The sequence below is a fragment of the Coptis chinensis genome, chromosome 8, assembly GCF_015680905.1.
Source record: "Coptis chinensis isolate HL-2020 chromosome 8, ASM1568090v1, whole genome shotgun sequence".
Taxonomy (NCBI): Eukaryota; Viridiplantae; Streptophyta; class Magnoliopsida; order Ranunculales; family Ranunculaceae; genus Coptis; species Coptis chinensis.
Genome location: NC_141463.1, coordinates 47,751,724 through 47,759,313, shown reverse-complemented (window position 1 = coordinate 47,759,313; position 7,590 = coordinate 47,751,724).

The window sequence follows — 7,590 nt, the reverse complement described above, 5'->3', positions numbered from 1 at the left end:
TCCTGGATTGTTTAACTTTTTAGTGGTGTTGTTTAGTCCATTTAATTGTATTCCGATTTGGATTGACATTTTCTATTTACGTTAGATTTCATTTGTTTGCATAACTTACATCATGCACGCACTTTGAGACATTTTCCATGTTTTTATATGTCATCCATAGTCGGAATAGAGTATTTTATGGATTATTAGATTGGAAATTCTCTCCTGATCATTTCCATATATCATTCGCAAAAATCGGACCGGTAACGAAGCGGCAATTTAAGTTTGAAGTTGCGCTAAAAATCGAATTTTTTATGGGATTCGAATTGGGCTTGGGCCCAAGCCCACAGTGCAACCCGATGCGTTCTTTTTCCTCCTCTTCTTCAAACCGCCATTAACAAAAAAATAAAAAAGCTTCAAACCTAAAGTAAAAATAGAAATAAAGATAAAACCTAAATACAACCATGCCCCAAGTTTAAACCCACCCCAAATCTTCTCCTACCTACACCACCACCACCTCCACCGATTTCAACAACCAAAAACCACCGTAATATCATAAATTTCGAACTGCCACCACCACCACCGCACCTCCTGCCATTATTTTTAGTTAGAGTGTTTTAAAACAAGTCTCCCTACCTTATTCCAACCAACAAAACTTATCAAAACTCCAATGGCTCAAAGACGTCTGATATTGCCGGAGCACGCTTTTATTGCCGACCACTTCGCATCGTTTTACGGTGACGAGATGGTTAGGAGAGACTGGAGTGATTTGTGGTACTCGACAGACGATTTTTACCACGAAGATTTGGTCTGAGAGTTTTATAGGACGAGGGAGTTGAATGTTAATCGAATTTTTATTAAGGTGGCTGGGCGGAGAAGAGAGGTTACTACTGGGTTGTTGGCTGAGATTCTAGGCATTCCACCTAGACACCATCTCGATGCCACATTACAGGATTCCCAGTTTACTGCTGTAGAACCTTTGATGAACGCGACTGTTGTGGAAGGGAACTACAATGCGAGCTCGCATTGTGTTCGCCAGTCGTCTCTCCGAACCAACCAGCTGGCTGTTGCTCAGTGGATTGGTAAGAATGTCATAGGGAATGAGAAAGTTAGCGATATCGGTCTGAACTGCCTTCACGTTCTATGGATACTCCAGGAGCAGAAGTATAAGTTCTGTATTTTGGAGTTTTGCGTAACATGATTATGGGAGTTGGAAAGAGTATTGCACCTCTCCCTGTTTTGATAACGAAGATCATGATAACCTTGAGAGCACCGAGGTCTGATAGGATTTTCCTGAAGGAGCACCAAAATCATCATATTTATACGGAGTGTATCCATAGAGTTTGGAGGTTGCCTGAAGAGAGGGTAGTCGAAGAGACTTACTCGGAGGATGAGGATGACACGACATGTTTTGATGTCGATGCCTTGGAGAGGTGTAGGTAGGATGCAGAACGCATGGCTGTGATTCACCGTGGCATGCGTTCTCTCAATAATATTTGTGAAGACCTCCGAACTCGGCAGGCTACCATACATCATAACTTCGAGACTCATGCCCGGCGCGAGGATGAGCGGTGGGAATAGACGAGGGTTGAGATGGAAGCTTAGCGCCAGTTCTGAGACAACATGGTTGCACGCTTCCCACCCCAGGAGGGTTCTTCTTCGGAGGAGCAGTCTGTGAGGTACGAGTGTCGTCGCCGCAAGATGGATGGCTCTAGCCCATTGAAAGCCCAAGGGCCATCTGCTTCTCGAGCGCATTCCACTACTAGCAGCGAGTGGTTTAGGGATCTAATGAGTTGATTTGTTTTATTGTATTTGCTTTTATTTAGTACGGATGTAAAAAGATTAGTTCAGTAATTAAATTTGAATTTGGTTGTCGTATGTTATTTGAATTCAATTTTAATATAAGTTGGTTAATTTTGAATTATGCATTGTTTTTATCATTAATCCCACCTTCCCGAATTGTTTGGGGGTGGTATTACTTAGCCTAGCATAATTCGTTATATGATCATCTATTTTAAGAAGTTTTTTTGGAGTGAGGGTTGAGAATATTGCCGATATGGGCATCGCTATAAATAGATATTGTGTTAGGATGAAATCTCGATAAATTAGGCAGTATCTAACCTAAATTCAACCTAAAAGATATTAGGTTTATTTTGGAATAGAGAATATGGGTAGTTACCGTTTTCGGTTTTGAAAATTTTATTATTTTTGGCAATTGCCTTAAAACTTTTTGGTAACTTCCCGATTCGTTTTAGCAATTTAAATCCTATAAAAACTGCATTCAGTCTACACTCACAACCCCAACTACATCTCACATTTATCTCTCACATTTCATTCCCACTTTACCTTATTTTTCCTTCGCACTTCGCCCTAACAGCTCCCCGAGTGCACTGCGCCTGATGGAGCCACTGCGCCCGGCCTTTGTCGGAGAAATTCTACCTTAAGCGCGACCTGCGCCCTCTCCAGCCAAAACCTGAGCGCCACTTGTGCCCAAAACACTGGACTTCCAGTTTTCAGCCTGAGCGCACCCCGCGCCCATCTCAAGCTAAAAGTGAGCTCACCCTGCGCCCAAGTGCCTGGAATTCGAAATTCAACAGAGCACACCCGCGCCCATCCCAGGCATACCTTGAGCGCACTTGTGCCCTGACCCCTGTGGGCACCAAAAATTTCTAGTTTTCTGAGGGTTGTTCCAGGATAGTTGTAGCTGTTCTAGAGAGTAGTTTTGTGATGACTTCTCCTATAGTAATACCGGAGCATTCTTTCGAACACTTGTTGGGGAGCGAGTCTTATGGACATTGGTTCCGCGAGAGGATCATGCAGTTCGGATGGAGGCATCTCCTGGTAAGTGAAGACGACTCGTATTCACCTAAGCTTACTAAATTTTTCTACAATAGTGTTAAGTTCTATTATAACCAGGATGGAGAACAAGAATTCTCCGTCACGGTTGATGACACACCCCTAGAATTCAATAAGTATGTGGTAGCATTAGTTTCGGGAATACCAATACCTGATCCTATTCACACGTGGGGATATATGACCACTAATTCATACCTCTATGACTATACATATTTCCATGAGTATAATGGAGGAGGGGTATTTCATATAATGGACCAAGGGCGTTACAACATAGCCCTTGGTAGCCTGTCCCTAAATGTAGGCACCACCATGTTATTCATCCTCATGAATATTCTAGGGGAGTGGGTTTTTACTGCAAATAGTACCATTTTGGTGATGTTTTCCTTGCTTTTGCTGAGGGACGTCACCGATATGACATTCCCTGAGTATTAGTGGCTAGTCTTAAGAGAGCCCAAAGCATGCGCCATAAGTATCTTCTTATGCCTGTTTTGGTTTGCCGCATCCTGCTTAGTTGTCTACCAGAATTATGTATCCAATTCACAGATTAGAAAATGGTTCAAGTCATGAGACCAACCAATTGGGTGGTTCGCTCATTTTGAGTAATGACTTGGCCGGGATGGCAGGTGCAACCTCATTTGGTTGCTCCTTACACCCCATCAGACATAGTAACACTAGACAGGTTAGCACAAGTTGACGACACACGACGGAAGGCTTGGCAAGTTATCATGGCATAGCAGGATGCGAAGGAACCTCATCTCTTTGAAGAGGGAAATGAGGAGGGAAATGTTTAAACGTGAGTGCAGGTAAGTGTTAGTTTCAGTTAGTGTCTTCTTATGTCCCAAGCAATCTATTTCTCATTAACCCCATAATGGGTGGAACTCTTATAGAGTTGCATCAGTTTTCTTTTCTATATTAGTATGTTATAACCTTGTTTTGCAAATGTTCTTGAATTTCACACGTTTCAATGGTATTTTCCTACCCTCTTTATTTAAAATACTTTGAGGACAAAGCATTATTCTTGTTTAGGGGGGGGGGGGCATAGAAACACGTATAATTAAGGCATCTGTTAGGATATAGATATGTATAATATGCACTTGTTTTCTAGCTAAAAAAATTCAAAAATTTTAAAAATATAAATAAAAAGTATACACTTAGGAACATTAGTACTGTTTTCTTTCTCTATGCTCTCAATAATCTAGAAGTCCCACGTAGTTTTTGCATTAGAATAGTTTTTAGAAACTTAGGCTAATATGTAGGTAATATTCCTTACATCCATCTATAAATATGTTACATGAGTATCTATGATTGTTGGCAGTAAGTTTCTGAAATCTAGGCTAGAGTACTTATTCTACAAATCCTGTGAGAATATAGCCTAAGGCCTTATATGAGTAAAACATTTGAGAAATGACACAAGGGAGAAGTAAAATCTGGATAGAGAAATCAAACGTCCACTTGCTTGATCACTATACCATATCTTAAGCGAGAATTTAGGCCCTATTTAGATAGATATAGCCAAAAATTCAAACCTATGAATTATTTTCTGCTAGTCACCCCTCTGAGCCTTTCTTTAGCCTTTCATAAACCACAAATCATTTACCCTGTTACAAAACAAAACAAAATAAAAAATCAACCTACCCAATTCTTTGAATATGTCTGAGAATAGAGATGAAGAATAGAAAAGAGAAGAACCTTTGAAATCAAGAATTCGTTAGTAGCTTCAGATAAGAAAAGGAAGTTTCCATCCAAATAAAAAAGAAAATAAAGAGTTAGAACTCCAAAAAAATAAAATCAAATCAAAGGAGTCAAAAGCCAAAGAAAAGAAAAATATGGCTAAGGATGGAAACAAATTATAGAAGCAAAAGTAAGGAACAAGGTCTTCTCTAGTTACATAAAATGAAGACTCTATTATCTCAGACTCATCCTTTTTGAATATCCATTTACTTCCTTCTTAAACCATCTCCTAATCCCCGCAACACCTAATAAAGACCTCTAGCTCAATTAGGAATAGGTTAGTGTGATAGTAAGTGGCAAATGCGTTTGATCGACTTTGGCTTTCTTGTGTGTCATAGAGATTGTAAGGTAAAGTGTGCCCACTGCACACTGTAGTATCGAAACTTGAGAGGAAAAATCAGAGTGGTTTTTGTCTTGACATTTATGTGAGGACCTACTTAAGGACTCTATTCCGAGTTTCCAGAAACAGATCTGCTAGTTCATCTCATAGTATTACTCATTGTATATATGTTTATTCATAGATGATAGATTATTATGCATATATTAGTTTAGGTTTCGACTTGATTATTCTGTATTCATTTGCTAGTGAGATGTATAGATAATTGAGACATAGATAAGGAAACAATAGTTTTATTTCTGAGTCGTTGTAGTATAGATGAAGTTTGTGAGTACCTTCACTGGAAAACTCTCACGAGACTATAACTCGTCCACTAGGGAATTCCTAGTGGTTTAAGGCCTTGTTGTATATGGTCAATGCAATCGCACTCGGCGAAACGAGATTAGTTAGAACTCCATTTTTGGTCACTTATGCTAATTTCTCATATTTGCTTGAGGACAAGCAAAATGTTATTTGGGGGAGGTTTGATAAGAGCCCAAAACTATAGTTTTAACCCCTTAATAATACTACTTTTAGACCAATTATGCGAGTAATAAATAAGAGTTAATGCTAATTACGTGATTTTATGTATTTCAGGCATGGAACTCGATTATATGCAGAAACGTGCTACTTTGGCGATATAAAGGAGCAAAGGGTTGGTTGCTAAGAAGTTCTGTGATAAAGGCCAAGATTCAAGGAGACAAAGCCTTTATAAAGCCCGGTTAAAAGCTGAAAAGTCAACACAGGCAAAAACAGTGCACAAGTCAGCAAAATTTCCGAAGACCATATCTTTGGACTCAGGCCTCGGATTTGGGCCTACCTTACGTCAAAACGACCGGCTTGGAAAGAGCTTTCCAATGGTCTAAGCTTTTACCCAATCAGAGGAGTAAAAGTGGATGAAAAGTCTGCTGAAGTCAAAGCCAGCTGAAACGGGCTCTGTGGACTGGAGAAATTGGGCTTTGGGCTCGATTTTCCAGCCCAAAACATGGCTCCTCAGCCCATGCACGAAATTGTGGATCTGGTCTCCTCCTTAACATAAAACAAGACTTAGCTCTTAAGAAAGATATAGTTAGAGATTCTAGAATAGAAAGTAGCCATTAAAATAACTTGTAGATCTAGTTTTTGAATTCAATTAGTTAAATTAATTAGTTTCATACATTTTTTTAGATTAATTCTTTGAATCATAGTTCTTCATTGATTAGATAAATAAAATAGTTATTTCTTGTTCATTTTGATTTTGTCATTTAAAATTGTTAGATCTAATTTCAGTTGTTGTTATTCAATTCTTAGTTATTAATTTAGAATTCAATTATTGTTTAGTTAAATTTAATAAAGTTATAATCTTTATATTACGTCTAGTTTTAATTCGCATCATAGTATAATTCCCACCATTGCTCTCATTAGACTTTGAATTGATTAGTCAATCTAGGAAACTTGAATGCTAAAGAACTAAGAGTGGAATGAACTTTTTACTCCACTTTATTTCGATAGAATTGAGAGTATAGAAATCTTTTATAGTAACGCGTAATTAAGTTTAGTTTCACTTTCGTTTTGAGTTTCATCATTCATTTCGTAGGTAAATTATTCAATTTTACGTTTATCATTAATACAGTAGTGGTACTTTGAAAAAAGTGTTACAAAGCAACCAACAAAATAACCGAAACAAAATATTAGTATAAATGAAATGAAATCTTTATTTTAAAAACACTAAAAAGGAGTGAATTTGTATTTGGTTGAGTGAGTGAGAGAAGAGAGCATCAAGTGGGTAAGACAGGACAAACAACTAGCTTAAGGGTTTTTCTGGTTATTTTCTTAATTTTCCAAAAACAAATAGGTGGGAAGTGAAATTAGTTTGCCGCTTGGTATTTGGAAAATAATCCTAATCGGCAAAAGTAAAGAAAGAGTCGTGAGAGATCGTGCGATTCATTTTGTTTGTTTTTTTTTCTTATATTTTTTCCTTTTTTGTGAAGCATAACTTGAGTGTTTGAAGAAAGTGGGCCGAGAGACGGAACGTGGGCTTCGAAGTAGGTTTTTAGTGCAGTTGTGGGGTGGGACTAAAAAATTAGAATTCGGTCTTCTATGATTGTCACATAAACTCCGGGAATATATAACTATTTTAGTAAAATAGTCACAAATAGTTCTCCACACATATATACCTTTACAAAAAAAAAAAAACCATATGTGATCGTTTAGAAAACGTACGTCACCAAAAACTTTTTAAAACAATCACAAAAACCCTTTTCTACCATTTGTGACCATTTTGAACAGAACAGTCACAAATAACATTTTAAAATAGTCACAAAAACTTTTTTTTGTACTAGTGTAAGGGCATCATATTGCGCTGAGTAATGCGTCTTAGCTGCTGGCAGTGGGTGCATGCTTTGCAATGCTCATGTGCATCTTTAAACAATGTTGGCCAATAAAACCCACATTGTAGAACCTTGGCCACAATTTTTTTACCACTAAAATTACCACCATAAGAATGTTCATGGCAGAAGGATAACACGTCATTGTGTTCCCAGTAGGGAATGCAACGGCGGATCAGTTGGTCTGAACAATATTTGAAAAGGTAGGGATCATCCCAGAAATAAAATTTCACAGTAGATAAGAACTTTTTGCGGTCAGTACGAGACCAAGATGAAGGGACT